At 42.6% G+C, this 14,692-nt stretch overlaps 1 protein-coding gene across 3 annotated transcripts in view; it reads right to left on the bottom strand.

Moving 5' to 3' along the window:
* Positions 1-14,692, bottom strand: part of SGIP1 (SH3GL interacting endocytic adaptor 1) — a 150,530-nt gene that overhangs the window by 111,159 nt on the left and 24,679 nt on the right. The gene's annotated exons all lie outside the window — the stretch shown is intronic.

Raw genomic sequence — 14,692 nt, 5'->3', positions numbered from 1 at the left:
CCTTCACATTCCTCATTCTAGGGGAAGGTTAAAATATAGAATTAGATATATTTTTGACAGCTATCTAGGTTTGGTAGTATAGTAAGAATGGTGTGTGGGCAAGATCCCCTTGGGATCCATACAGCTAAAAAACAGGCCTCGATATATCTGGAAAAAGGGACCACTTGTGGTGATCCACCAATAACCTACACATATGATCTGCAAGCATATTTTGAGCCCCAAGTGGTGGACTACTTTCAGAAGTATAGATCTCTGCCACCCAGCCCCTGAAGGAGTCTGAGCTACAGTCTGGTGTACTGGACCACATAAGTGTGTCCCAGAAGCCTTAAACAGTTTCTCACCGTGCTGAGAGGACAAGCCTTTAAGTCCAGAATGAGGCTATGCATTGCATGACACTTGCCTGAGATAGTAAGGCCCTAGCCATTGTCAAGTCCAGGACCACACTAATAAACTCTATTTTCTGTTCTGGCAACAGGAGGCCTAGTGCATCAAAGGTGGATTGGATTATGTGAATGCTGACCACCACCTGCACAGAAAAGGACTGCATCATGATTTATTCTACACCCAGTGTAAATTTAGGCTCTAGATTAATAAACATATTATGACTGAAAAAAGTGGACATGTCCTATTCATTTTGGAAGCAGACTTTCAAATACTGTAGCAAGGAAGACAGCGCGGCTGGTTGTCCTAATTCAGGGTCTAAGGGTGGAAAGCCAGGGTTTCAGTAATTAAATTACTGCAGCCCTCAATGGTTTGAGCATTAGAAGTCTATGAGTCTATTAGCATGCTAAACCCAGGATTGTGAGCTCAATCCTTGAGGGAGCCACCTAGGGATCTGGGGCAAAATCAGTCCTTGGTCCTGCTAGTGAAAGCAGGGGGCTGGACTCAATGACCTTTCAGAGTCCCTTCCAGTTTATGAGATATACCTATCTTCATATATTATTAATTAATTTCATTTAAATAGCACAATGATTTACTCATTCAGTAGTTTTCAAAGACATGGCCCATTATGGATCTATACCAATCCTTGGATCAAATCATGTAACCAGACCTCTTTAATAGGCTTATTAACTGAAAAAAAACCCAAAAATATGATCAGAATCTAAACAGGGAACATGGCAACTTGATATAGTCAATTTATAACTGAACTCATTTACAAGTATAATTGCAGATGTTACACAACGAGGGTAAGAGAAAGAAAGATGATTAAAAACACTGGAATGAATGTGTGATCTCAGTTACATTTTTTAGTGCACCTAGACAAGAAATATGGATCAACAGTCAAGAACTCATCTAAAACTACAGATCTTGACTGCATGGGCAGAAGTTTTTGAGCAGTCTTCAAAATTCTACCCGAGCGATGCACTTGGAAGATACTGTGTGCATGAGTGTGTGTATTTACATAGACATACATGCAACCTGAATTTATCATTTGACAAATACTGTGCATGGCCCCATTCTTGTAAGCAGATCTCTTTGCGTGATCAGGGCTTAAGTACATACTATATATAACATATAATTACTATCAAATTAATCTTTTCCCCCCCATCACCACCCTCCAACCAAAAAATCCACTATTTTCATAAAAAAATCATTACACAGGTGCCAGAATGGGATGGGGAAGGGAGGCTGAAATATGCAAATACAATATTACTTATCTAAGCTACGTGATTGGATTTACTTCCATATTTTAAATTATTTCTGGTTAAAACATACACCAAAGCCATCAAACTAGTTTTAACCTCTTATCTTCTAGATTCTCTCTCAGCTCAGTGTATTAGTAACACATGAAGAGTATTCACCACCCCAACACACACACACACCTTCTGAAGAGTCCTGAACCCTATTATCTTATACAACACTGAAATGCTTAAATAACGACTTCGCCGCCCCCTGAGGTTAGTGATTAGAAAACAGAATGTCCGGAGACTTGGGCTCTATTTCCAGCTCTGTTGTGGGTTTAATCTGTGCCCGTTTCCCCAAATGGGAGTTAATAATGCTCACCTAGTTCACAGAGTGTTGAACTTGTTAACATTAATTAAAGCTTGACAAGGCGTTCGGAGTCCATGGTGGGGGGGAGGGATCCTACAGAAGTGCCAAGTACTATCCCTGTGATTACTACTACGCTCACTTCCCTTCTCCACCATTTAGAGGCAATCAGCAGATTTCTTTACCTTTTTTCATGGTGTTTCTTCTAAATGACTCCAACAAACCAAAGATTCATCCTAACATTCGTAGCACTAGATTAGCTATTGACCAGCTCAGTCTGCTTCCAGTCGCATGTAGTCGCTACCTTATACATCCAGCTGACTGTAGTTTTCTCCACTCAAGCAGCTCACTCTTTATTCCAGTCCATCTTACTGACCTTGTGTAATGCTGCAGCTTTCATAAGTGTAGGTGCACTACGTTCATCGCTCTCCCTTCCCCACCCCCACATCAGCTCTTGTGTTACACTCTCAAGAAGTGTTATGTAATTGTGGAGAAATGTTCTCTGTCTTACTAAACTATTTGCCTTTCCTGTGGTTCACCGGCAACAGATATTGTGCTATGGAAACTACAGTTCAACACAATTGTATTAAATCACTACATGCAGCTGACTCCTCTGTTCTGCACCTAATGAGTTCTCCCAGTTTCTTTCATCATTGCTGAAGCCAAACGGATCAGTTTGTAGTTCCTGGATATTCCCTATGGGTAAACTGCTTTTTAAGTCAACCTGCCTTAGTATCATTCAATACATTTTCAGATTTCAAGGCTACACTGCTCATTAAAAGGTCTACAGTGCCAATCAACAACATACAGTTGCCATCACTGTTGTCACAGTTATTTTATATTCTAAAGCCTGGTCTACACTAGGCGTTTAAACCGATTTTAGGAGCGTAAAACCGATTTAACGCCACAACCGTCCACACTAGGAGGCACCATATATCGATTTTAATGGCTCTTTAAACCGGTTTCTGTACTCCTCCCTAACGAGAGGAGTAACGCTAGTATCGGTATTAAAATATCGGATTAGGGTTAGTGTGGACGCTGATCGACGGCATTGGCCTCCGGGAGCTATCCCACAGTGCACCAGTGACCGCTCTGGACAGCATTCTGAACTCGGATGCACTGGCCAGGTAGACAGGAAAAGCCCCGCGAACTTTTGAAATTCATTTCCTGCTTCCCCAGCGTGGAGATCTCATCATCACAGGTGACCACGCACAGCTCATCAGCACAGTTAACAATGCAGTCTCCTGAGAATCGTAAAAGAGCCCCAGCATGGACTGCACGGGAGGTACTGGATCTGATCGCTATCTGGGGAGAGGATTCAGTGCTAACAGAACTGCGTTCCAAAAGACGAAATGAAAAAGTATTTGAAAGAATTTCTAAGGCTATGACGGATAAAGGCCACAGCCGGGACTCAGTGCAGTGCAGAGTGAAAGTTAAGGAGCTCAGACAAGCCTACCAGAAAACCAAAGAAGCAAACGGAAGGTCCGGGGCAGGTCGAAAAACATGCCGCTTCTATGCTGAGCTGCATGCAATTTTAGGGAGCTGCGCCACAAGTACCCCACCCCTGATCGTGGATTCCGAGGTGGGGGTTGTAATCTCTGCCATGGCTGAGGATTATGCAGACGGGGAAGATGAAGATGAAGAAGAGGAGGAAGACCTAGCAGAGAGCACACAGCACTCCGTGAGCCCCAGCAGCCAGGAGCTTTTTATCACCCTGACGGAATTACCGTCCTCCCAGCCCTCACAAGCCACTATCCCAGACAATGACGCCATGGAAGGGAGCTCTGGTGAGTGTACCTTTGCAAATAGCAAACATTGTTTTTTAAGCAAGCGTTTTTTAATGATTGATTTGCCCTGAGGACTTGGGATGCATTCGCAGACAGTATAGTTACTTAGAAAAGTTTGTTAACATGTCCGGGGATTGAGAGGAAATCCTCCAGGGACATCTTGATGAAGCGTTCCTATAGGTACTCCAGAAGCCTTTGCAGAAGGTTTCTGGGCAAGGCAGCCTTGTTCCGCCCACCGTGGTAGGACACTTTACCACGCCATGCATGTAGCAAGTAATCAGGTATCATTGCGTGGCAAAGCATAGCAGCGTATGGTCCCGGTGACTGCTGGCATTCAAGAAGCATCCGTTCTTTATCTTGTTCTGTTATCCTCAGCAAAGTGATATCGTTCAGGATAACCTGTTTAAAAATCAGGAATTTAAGTAAGGGGGGTGGCCATTTTTCTACTGGGTTCGTGGACTGCATCAGCTTAAAAAAAAAAACTTTCCTGCACGTAGCGAAGCGGGGGGAGGGGAGGAGTGAAATGCCAATGATCTTTTCTGTGTTTGGTCACCGGCGATCTTCCCCAAGGTACCAGACACACAGTGGGTGGGGGGGGGTGGGAAGGTTGTTGATTAGCAGGGAGCTAGCGTGGTATTAGCCATGCGTTGTGGGGGAGGTGTAAATCACTACAGAAGCCGAAAGACAGTGGCTTACCATGGCCGCATGCAAGCTGAATTCTGATGCCTGGACCTGTGTCTGTGAGATCTGTAATCCCAGAGCTGCAGGCACTCACTATTAAGATGAAAAATGCGACCTTGTAGGGAAATCACATGTGCTAGGTGAATACTGCTTTTCACTGTGAAAGAGTATAACCATTGTTCTGTAAAATGTATCTTTCTAAATATTTATCTCCCTCATGCAGCTGCAAATTTTTCAACCATCCCTCCTCCATCCCAAAGGCTAGCACAGATAAGGCGGAGGAAAAAGAAGACGCGAGATGAGATGTTCTCGGATATTATGGAAGTTACACGCAATGAAAGAGCTCATCTGAATGAGTGGAAGGACGTGGTATCAAATTACAGGAAAGAGGCCAGTGAACGTGAGGACAGGAGGGATGAACGTGAGGACAGGAGGGACAACCGAGATGAGAGGTGGCGGCAGGAAGACCGGCAGGAAAATCAGCGGTGGCGGCAGGAAGATCAGCGGTGGCGGGATGCAACTCTGGGGCTGCTGCGTGATCAAACTGACATGCTCCGGCGTCTTGTGGAGCTTCAGGAACGGCAGCAGGATTACAGAGTGCCGCTACAGCCCCTGTATAACCACCCTCAACCCTCACCATGTTCCACATCCTCCTCACCCAGACGTGTAAGAACGCGTGGGGGGAGGCTCCGTGCACCCGCCCACTCCACCCCCGTGGACAGCCCAACCAGAAGGATGTCGTTACTGTGAATTTTTTTTTAATGGCCTTCTCCATCCCTCCTATCCTCCTCCCAAACCACACCCTTACTTCTCTCCCTCTTTTTATAATGAATCAATAAAGAATTCATGCTTTTTAAATGAGAGTGACTTTATTTGCATAAGTAAGCTGTACTCGAAGGGGGTGGGGGAGTTGCTTACAGGGAGTGAGTCAATCAAGGGGGTTGGGTGTTCATCAACAAACACAGCAGTCACACTGTACCCTGGCCATTGATGAAGCTCGTTTTCAAAGCTTCTCTGATGCGCACCGCTTCCTGGTGTGCTCTTCTAATCTCCCTGGCATCTGGCTGCGCGTAATCAGCGGCCAGGTGATTTGCCTCAGCCTCCCACCCCGCCATAAAGGTCTCCCCCTTACTCTCACAGAGATTGTGGAGAATACAGCAAGCAGTAATAACATAGGGGACATTGGTTTGGCTGAGGTCTGAGCGAGTCAGTAATGTCCGCCAGCGCACCTTTAAACGGCCAAATGCACATTCCACCACCATTCTGCACTTGCTCAGCCTGTAATTGAACAGATCCTGACCACTGTCCAGGCTGCCTGTGTATGGCTTCATGAGCCATGGCATCAAGGGGTAGGCTGGGTCCCCCAGGATAACGACAGGCATTTCAACATCCCCAACTGTTATTTTCTGGTCTGGGAAGTAATTCCCTTGCTGCAGCCGTTTAAACAGAGTAGTGCTTCTGAAGACGCGAGCGTCATGAACCCTCCCTGGCCATCCCACGTGGATGTTTGTGAAACGTCCCTTGTGATCTACCAGTGCTTGCAGCACCATTGAAAAGTACCCCTTGCGGTTTACGTACTGGGTGCCCTGGCGCTGCGGTGCCAAGATAGGGATATGGGTTCCATCTATCGCCCCCCCCACAGTTAGGGAATCCCAGTGCAGCAAAGCCATCCACTATGGCCTGCACGTTTCCCAGAGTCACAACCTTTCGTAGCAGCAGCTTAGTGATTGCTTTGGCTACTTGTATCACAGCAGCCCCCACAGTAGATTTTCCAACTCCAAATTGATTCCCGACTGACCGGTAGCTGTCTGGCGTTGCAAGCTTCCACAGGGCTATCGCCACTCGCTTCTCTACTGTGAGGGCTGCTCTCATCTTGGTATTATGTTTCAGGGCAGGGGCAAGCAAGTCACAAAGTTCCATGAAAGTGCCCTTACACATGCGAAAGTTTCGCAGCCACTGGGAATCGTCCCACACCTGCAACACAATGCGGTCCCACCAGTCAGTGCTTGTTTCCCGGGCCCAAAATTGGTGTTCAATGGATAGAATCTGCCCCATTACCATCAGGATCTCCAAAGCGCAGGGGCCCGCGGTTTGAGAGAATTCTGTGTCTACGTCCTCATCACTGTCATCGCCGCGCTGCCGTATCCGCCTCCTCCTCGCCTTGGATTGAAGGTCCTGGTTCACCATAGACTGCACGAGAGTGCGCGAGGTGTTTAAAACATTCACGATTGCGGTATGGAGCTGAGCAGGGTCCATGCTTGCTGTGCTATAGCGTCTGCACAGTTCACCAAGCAAAAAAAGGCGCGAAACGGTTGTCTGCTGCTCAGGGAGGGAGGGGTGAGGCTGTACCCAGAACCACACGCGACAATGATTTTTGCCCCATCAGGCACTGGGATCTCAACCCGGAAATGCCAAGGGGCGGGGGAGGCTGCGGGAACTATGGGATAGCTACGGGATAGCTACCCACAGTGCAACGCTCCAGAAATCGACGCTAGCCTCGGACCATGGACGCACACCACCGATTTAATGTGTTTAGTGTGGCCGCGCGCACTAGATTTTATAAAATCTGTTTTACAAAACCGGTTTATGCAAATTCAGAATAGTCCCGTAGTGTAGACGTACCCTAAGTATAATTAAAAACATTAGTGTCTCAGCTGCCATAGTGGGGTAACTGTTGGCAAATGTGGGTTTTTTAATGATAACCCCAGTATCTGCCAATTTGTTTTGTCACTTGTAAGAATTCAGAGATGTCTCTGATTTGAATTTCAGTATGATTTTATCAGGCTTCAGATTTTGCAAATATTTTTCCATTTGTTTTGGCATGAGCCTGATTTCCTCTGACATATTTCCTAGTCAAGGAAGAAGAAAATATGTCTGGCATTTGCTGTCTATCTTCCTCTGTGAAGACTGAAATAAATAATTCATTATATTTCTTTTTACCAGTGTCTGTCTTCTCTGTCAATAATTACCTTGGTTATCCCCTTGAGGAGCTACTTTAAAAATGTCTTGTTGACTTGACTGGCTGTTCAATTTTCCCTTCTTTCTCAAAGTTTCCTTTTCTTACCACATTTAAACTTATTTTTTATTATTTCCCAGAACATATTCAAACGCCCTGTTCCAGTAAGTGCAACAGTTCATCACCTATATAGGCTTCCTTCATATGCCCACCAGAGCACTCATACTTGTGAAATTTGTTTGGGTATGTGTCGAGACTTCTAGATTTTCCCTAATCAAGCAACAAGGATTTTTTTCACATGAGTTGTGATGACAAGCACCTAGAAGATATGACATTAAGTATTATGGTTTGACCAACCTGAGCATTTCTTCCTGATTTACTGATTCCATCACCTGAATTATTCAATACTTGGTGCACTACCTATACCAGCTGTAAATCAAGTAATGGGTGTTCAGAGGAGGACTCTTGAATTTTACCCCTCTCCGTCAGCTTTAAATACTCTTAAACATTTAACGAAAAGGCACAGTTCTTACAATTTATCTATTGATTTTGTATATAAAGGCAGTCTATAAAAATTTAACAACTATTAAAAGGATAAATTGGACCATTGTTCTTTGGCAAAGAAAAAGCACGAGAACAAAACTCACACTGCAGTCATATATTTGAAACATCCATCCTCAGGGCTAAAGCTTGGGGAGTGGAGGCAGAAGGCAGAGGGAAGGAAGGTCCAACATGCTCAGTGACATCAACTTACATTTTATCTGACATTTACCATTCTCATTTCAGCGGGAGTTGAGGCTATAGATTGGGACTAGCTACCAACAAAAAATTATAGCCATAAAAGTGTAAATCTTTCAGGGTTGTCCTGTAACTTACTGCAGTAGAATTCTACAAGGCACCTCCCAACAGGGAATCTAAAGGAGAAAATTTCCAAAACAAGTCATCCCGTGGTAATTTATTTTTCAATGTGGGTTATTCCTATTGACCACTATTCCTATTCTATTCATCTATTCATTCCATGCCCATCACCCTGGGATCTGAACAGTCACAGTCTTCTACATGTTACCATCAGACTCACTCCTGCAATCACCTTTACTACTTTGACAGCTTCAAAATATTACACCAATCGGGGTGGGGGGGGAGAGAGAGAGAGAAAAACCCTTAAAAAGTTTTATTACATCATGTTATTGATTACCATCTAGTGGAAGGACTGCAGCAAATATAACTACATGGCCTAACAGCGATCAACAATTTGAGCTTTACACACACACACACACACACACCTTTACCATATTTCTCCCCGTAGGGATCTCTTAATTTTGATCAACAGCTTTATAAAATGCTGGTAAGATGAGAGATGAAAATGTTTGAATTATAGAATATTAGGGTTGGAAGGGACATCAGGAGGTCATCTAGTCCAACCCCCTGCTCAAAGCAAGGCCAAGCCCCTGATTTTTATCCCAGTTCCCCAAATGGCCCCCTCAAGGATTGAACTCACAACCCTGGATTTAGCAGGCCAATGCTCAAACCACTGAGCTATGCCTCCCCCCCCATGTGTAGCTTAAATGTGTACAGCATCTCTGAAGGTTCATGCAATACAAGAATGAAGCAATGCTGGTCAGTCAAGTATTCAGATTTGGTTTGGGATACAGGGAGTTGCATTGCCTGGAGAGATCCAGGGTGTTTGTTGCTTGCCCGCTTTTCACCAGTGGAGTCTCTTTAGTCAAAGAAGCTGATTACTGAACATCTTTTCCTTAAGAAGCCTGAAAGTTAGCAGGCTCTTTAGTTTGAAAAATTTCTCTTCAAAAAACTATGGCACCAATGCCCACTCGCTAAGCTGAGAATTGGCCCAATGTGACTATGCAGCTTGTTGGCATATTCATGATTTTTAATTCTTAGTTTCAAGTAGCAATGAATATGATTAATACTTCAGATGTGACTCAGCTGTGCATGTGGCTAGAGAATGAAGGCTACATTTGGTAATGAAGCAAGTAGAATTCCATTATTAATCTACTGGTAAGTGTGAGAATAAAACTGCAATTCTCAAAGGAAGCCAAGCCTGTCTAAATATGAATCACTAAGCAGCGCTATCACATAATGTCCCGAATTTGTCTTTCGGCAACAAAGATGGAGAAGAGACAGACATGCAATTTTCACTTAAGATCATAACCTTTCAAATTTCATGAGCTAAGCAGGGTGAGGGCATGGCAAAACTTAAAACGAGACTCCTTAAATGAGAGCCTAGGGGTCCTTTTGTCCCATTGCAGGATACAACTAATGTGCATTACTACTTGTAGTTAATGGGAGTTCTTCATATCCCATAGGAGCTGGGGGTAATAAGGCCCCAGGTGCAGCAGGAAGTGATTCTGGTGACTGAAGGCCTGATCCGGAAAGTTGATGAGCCCTCTCGCTGAATTAAATGAGAGTTACATACGCTCACCATCTCTCTCTAGGCACTCTTCCTTGTGAGTAAGTACTGAACCAGTGCCATAGCAAGAGCTTACAGTCTCAGAATCAAAGCGGGGACTGAGGTTGTATAGGTTAAATTCTAATTTTTGTTTTGAAACGCGATGGCAATGGGCTGTCAAATTCCAACCTTAGCAGGCGTTGGGGAAGAAGTGGATTTTCAGGAGGATTTGAAAAATAGAGAGAAGGAACCTGGTACACTGGGAGAGGGAAACTGTTTAAGGGATAGCATGAAAGATATGGGTGGTGAGTCAGGAGCAGACAGAGGACATGAAGAGAGCAGTGAGAAACAATTATTGTGTACCTAAAGAAATTAAGAAAACAAAAAAGAGTTAAAAAAAACCCTCAGATTTTCATAAAGCTACGGTGTAGTACTGCACTTTGATTATTAGAATCTACCACAAAAGCTAGAATTGGAGAGGAGGCAGGAAATCAGTAAATACTGATAAAAACTTGCTCATATGTAGCAATATAGTTCGTATGATCTAAGTAAGGCATTTGTTTACATTAAATTGAACCAGGGTCAAATTTTTCTGACTTAGGATCCAAAGTCCCATGGATCCTAAGTCAGAAAAACCATATCTGAAGAAGGGCCTTAAACCTTTTTGAAATTTGACCTGGGTTTACCAAGTTGCTAGTAGAGGATATTATATACTGGTTTTACCAGATTTACTCTCACCACTTTCTCTCTTACATAACATGATACATTGCTAGGATATAATGTAATGTAAAACGTGGAGAATTTAGGATGATTGGGAGAGTCAGGGATATAGCTGGCAGATGCATAATAAAGTTAAGTGAGCGTTACTGCTTTCCTTACCTCTTCCTTTTTCACCTTAGTATGGGAATCCTGCAATTTTCATTAGTGAATTTGAAAAGATATGACAAAACTACCTCTGCAATTGATATTCTACTTGACTAGATCTCTCAGGCAACCACTGGGCCACATCACACAACTTGATTGAAGCATATGTTTAATTAAAGCTAGTTGAAATTAAAGCTTTTGTATTTTCGTAATGGATAGAAAAATATTAAAAAATCTAAAACAGATGGCTTCATGTCGACTACAGAACTGGCGAAGACAGAGCATATGTTATTAGCAAGAGTCACATAATACATGCATTGTGGGACTCTTCCAAGTTGACCTGTTTCAAACAATAGCACAAGAAAAGCTGCTATGCTTTGATAACGGTACCTTATTTTGTCACTCCATGCTGATCTTTCAGTTTTAGTAATCTAAGTGGAAGTCTAAATGTGGAAAACATGCAGATGTGAAATTCTGTTCTCCTTGAAGGATGGAAAAACTTTGGCAGTTTAGCAGTGAAGTTGCTGGCTGCTCCCTAATGCATAGGTTATTCCAGATATCAGATTCAGCAGTACAGATCTGAGGGCAAAGTAAAGCCTAAGTCATATTTTGGGGGAAATGGGAGGAGAGAAAGGTGGAGGATGGAGACGGAAAGGGAAAGGAAGAAGAAAAAAAAATCAGTTGAAAGATGTCTTGGCATGATATGCATTATTGATTTCAATCTTGTAACTATTGAACACGTGTCCTTATCACAAAAGAATCATAAGTCACACCCTGGCTCACAGTCTCACCTGAGAGGTCAAAGACTGGAAGGAACTGAATTAACTCCCTTATTTCTACAGGCGGTCCATGCAGGATACAGGCACATTAGTGGGACAGTGAGAGGAAGCTTATAATTACTCAACCGGTGGAAGGAATGTGATCTCCGAGCCTCTCAATTTGGCACCTCTCAAAAATACTAAATGTGATGTTTTTTAAAAGCAAGTCTTACCTGTGAAATTCACACATCCCACTGCCTGATTAGTTTATACTGTCTTCAAATAGGCTGTAGACTTAATATTCAGACTGAGATTTTTCATGTGTTAGTGAATTTTTAGAGATTAGGTTGCAAGAACAACATTTATTCTTGCAAACAGTTACAGTAAACATTGCTTTGGCTAATATATACACAGCAAATCCCAAAAAAATTAAGATTGAGACACATTTCTTCTTTCCCAATTCCTAACAAAGAGCTAAAAATCTGGTCATGTTATAGAAGCGGCTACATTTTAGACAAACAGAAAATAAGGAGTATTCAGAAAAGATACACTGATTTTCTAAAAGTTTACTGGAGTTGTATGAGGGAGTCCATTTCTGATGTGATATACTGTATGTGCATGCGGACATTGTACAGTACTCATCTTTAGTAAAGATTAATTTAGGTAAAGCATAAAGCTGCTCATGTGCTCCAGTTTCCTTCCTCCTTTCCTGGAGGTAGGAATTTCCTTCTTTTCCTCCCCATTTCCCATGCTCTGCCCCACCCTCCCTTTTTAAAAATTGTTTATATTGATCATTGTGGGAAAGCTAAAGCAGGTTGGTTGTTTGGAAAGCGAAGAGATCCATGGCCATTCTAACCTGCTTCTGAAGGACAAGCCACCAATAAAGTTGTGTCCCCAATCTCTCACAAATGGATAGTTCCTGAGGAATTTAGCTGTCCAAGGAAACAGTGGGCTCAGAGAAGTAGTTTCTTGCCTTAGACTAGTACTATGGAGAGTGTTACAGATGAAAACTAGGACCTTGAACTTGACTCTGTATTCAGTGGGGAGTCAGCCAGTGTAGCAGAGCACTGGGGCAACACGTATATCTATGTAACTGATAGTAAGGATCATTCATTCTCCAGGGACTAGCCATAACTGAAGGGTGTTTTAGAACACTTCTGGTAACTTCACTGAGATAAAGGAGAGATTTTCTTAACAAGTTCTTTCCTGCCCCTTCCACTGGCGTGCCTATTTTCTTCCTTTTCTTCCACAGCCTCTCCACTAGGGTGAGGAACTTTGCTTTCTTATAGCCAGTCTCCTCTTGCAACCCATACTTTGTGAACAGAATCCCAGTGCATGGGGGTGTTCCTTCTGACTATCTGATGTTTTCCTACAGTCGAACTCTTCCCAAAATCATGATATCTTCCTGGGACATGATAGATGAGGTAGCTGCCTATTCAGTCTCTCTCTACAGCCACCTCTGGAATCAATGGCAATGCTTTGTGCTCAGACAGAATTCTCATTTTCAATACACATACAAACATAGACTGATTAATCCTCAACACCTTTAAGAATTTGATAATTACTAGCCTATTTTTACAGATTGGGGAAAATGGCATAGGTGAAGTGACTAACCTAAGGCCACGCAACAAATTAGTGTCAGTTCCAAAATTAGAACCCGGAACATAAAGATTTAGAATCAGGATTCCACATAACTGTTGTTTAATATAACCAACAACAGAAAAGAGGCTTGTTTTGATGTTCTTTTTTTATAAGGAACTTCAAAAGCGAATAAATTTGAAAATTGTATTGAAGAGTTATTGCTTTAAAAAAATGCCCTTATTCAAATCATACTATACAGGTAGAGACAATTCTCTAAAAGCTTTGCTTTCAGTAAAATCTGCAAACATTTGAATACGACTTTTTGGCCCCCAAACTTAAATTTAAACCTCATTTGTTGGTCAGTTATTCCATTATGTACCGTTTCCTGTAAAAACTAGCTGCAGACATTTTCCATCACAAGAAACCTCAGGAACCATTAACAAGCCACCTAAGATCAATTAACCCAGCTTTTGCCCTGGACACACATCAAGTAGCACTGAGGTCACAATTCATTGGGTCTCCTGATATATTTTTAGAATGAGAGAAAGCTCTTGTGAGGTCCAGAGGGCTCACCTGCAGGAGGTTAATTGCTTTAAGATGTACCCAAATGTGCAAAAAAGTGGTTTTAAAAATAAATATTTGACTTGCAGAACCTTAAAAACCATCTACAGTGCAACAGGCTCATGGCATAATTGGTCTTTTCTGGGTTTTGCAGCATTATATGTTTAATATTAGGCAACAATAAAATCACTGTCTAGACCAGGGGTAGGCAACCTATGGCACGTGTGCCGAAGGCGGCACGTGAGCTGATTTTCAGTGGCACTCACACTGCCCGGGTCCTGGCCACTAGTCCGGGGGGCTCTTCATTTTAATTTAATTTGAAATGAAGCTTCTTGAACATTTTAAAAACCTTATTTACTTTACATTAAAATAGTTTAGTTATATAATATAGACTTATAGAAAAAGACTGAAAAATTTTAATGTATTACTGGCACACGAACCCTAAATTAGAGTGAATAAATGAAGACTCGGCACACCACTGCTGAAAGGTTGCCCACCCCTGGTCTAGACAGTAAACTTATTCATTAAACCATTATGTTTAGCTTCATCACAAGGAATTTGTACTCCTTATAGTTGTCACACATATATTCAACAGTGAGAGTCATTAAGCAATGGAACACCTTACTAAATGTTGTGGTGGACTTCCATCACTGGACATTTTAAAATCAAGAACGGATGTTTTTCTAAAAACTGTTCTGACTCAAACACAACTTTTAGACTTGACACAGAATTTATTCAGGGAAACCCCATGCAGGTGGTCAGACAAGATGACCACAGAAGTCTCTTCTGGCCTTAGAATCTATTAATTCAGTTGCTTCTCCAACAAAAACTAGAACAAGATCACTTTTCTGAAGCCATAGCGCCACAGATTGTGCCAGATCTTATCTGATCTCACAACCTATGCAAAATTGAGCCTTGTCGGTACCATGTGGGAGACTACAAAGGAAAAAGTAATAATGAGAAATATATTAATCATTTATACCCCAGACTTCAGCTGCTAGTCAGTTTCCCACAGCACACAGTATGCAGCTTTGCTTCCACTCCTACCCCCTCCTCTTTATTAAATTTATCACCGTGAGTTTATTTTTCATCATTCACTTTTCAGATT

The sequence above is a fragment of the Mauremys mutica genome, chromosome 8 (genome assembly GCF_020497125.1).
Source record: "Mauremys mutica isolate MM-2020 ecotype Southern chromosome 8, ASM2049712v1, whole genome shotgun sequence".
Classification (NCBI taxonomy): Eukaryota; Metazoa; Chordata; order Testudines; family Geoemydidae; genus Mauremys; species Mauremys mutica.
Note: the sequence above shows the minus strand (reverse complement) of the source record. Positions and strands in the feature narration are given on the sequence as shown.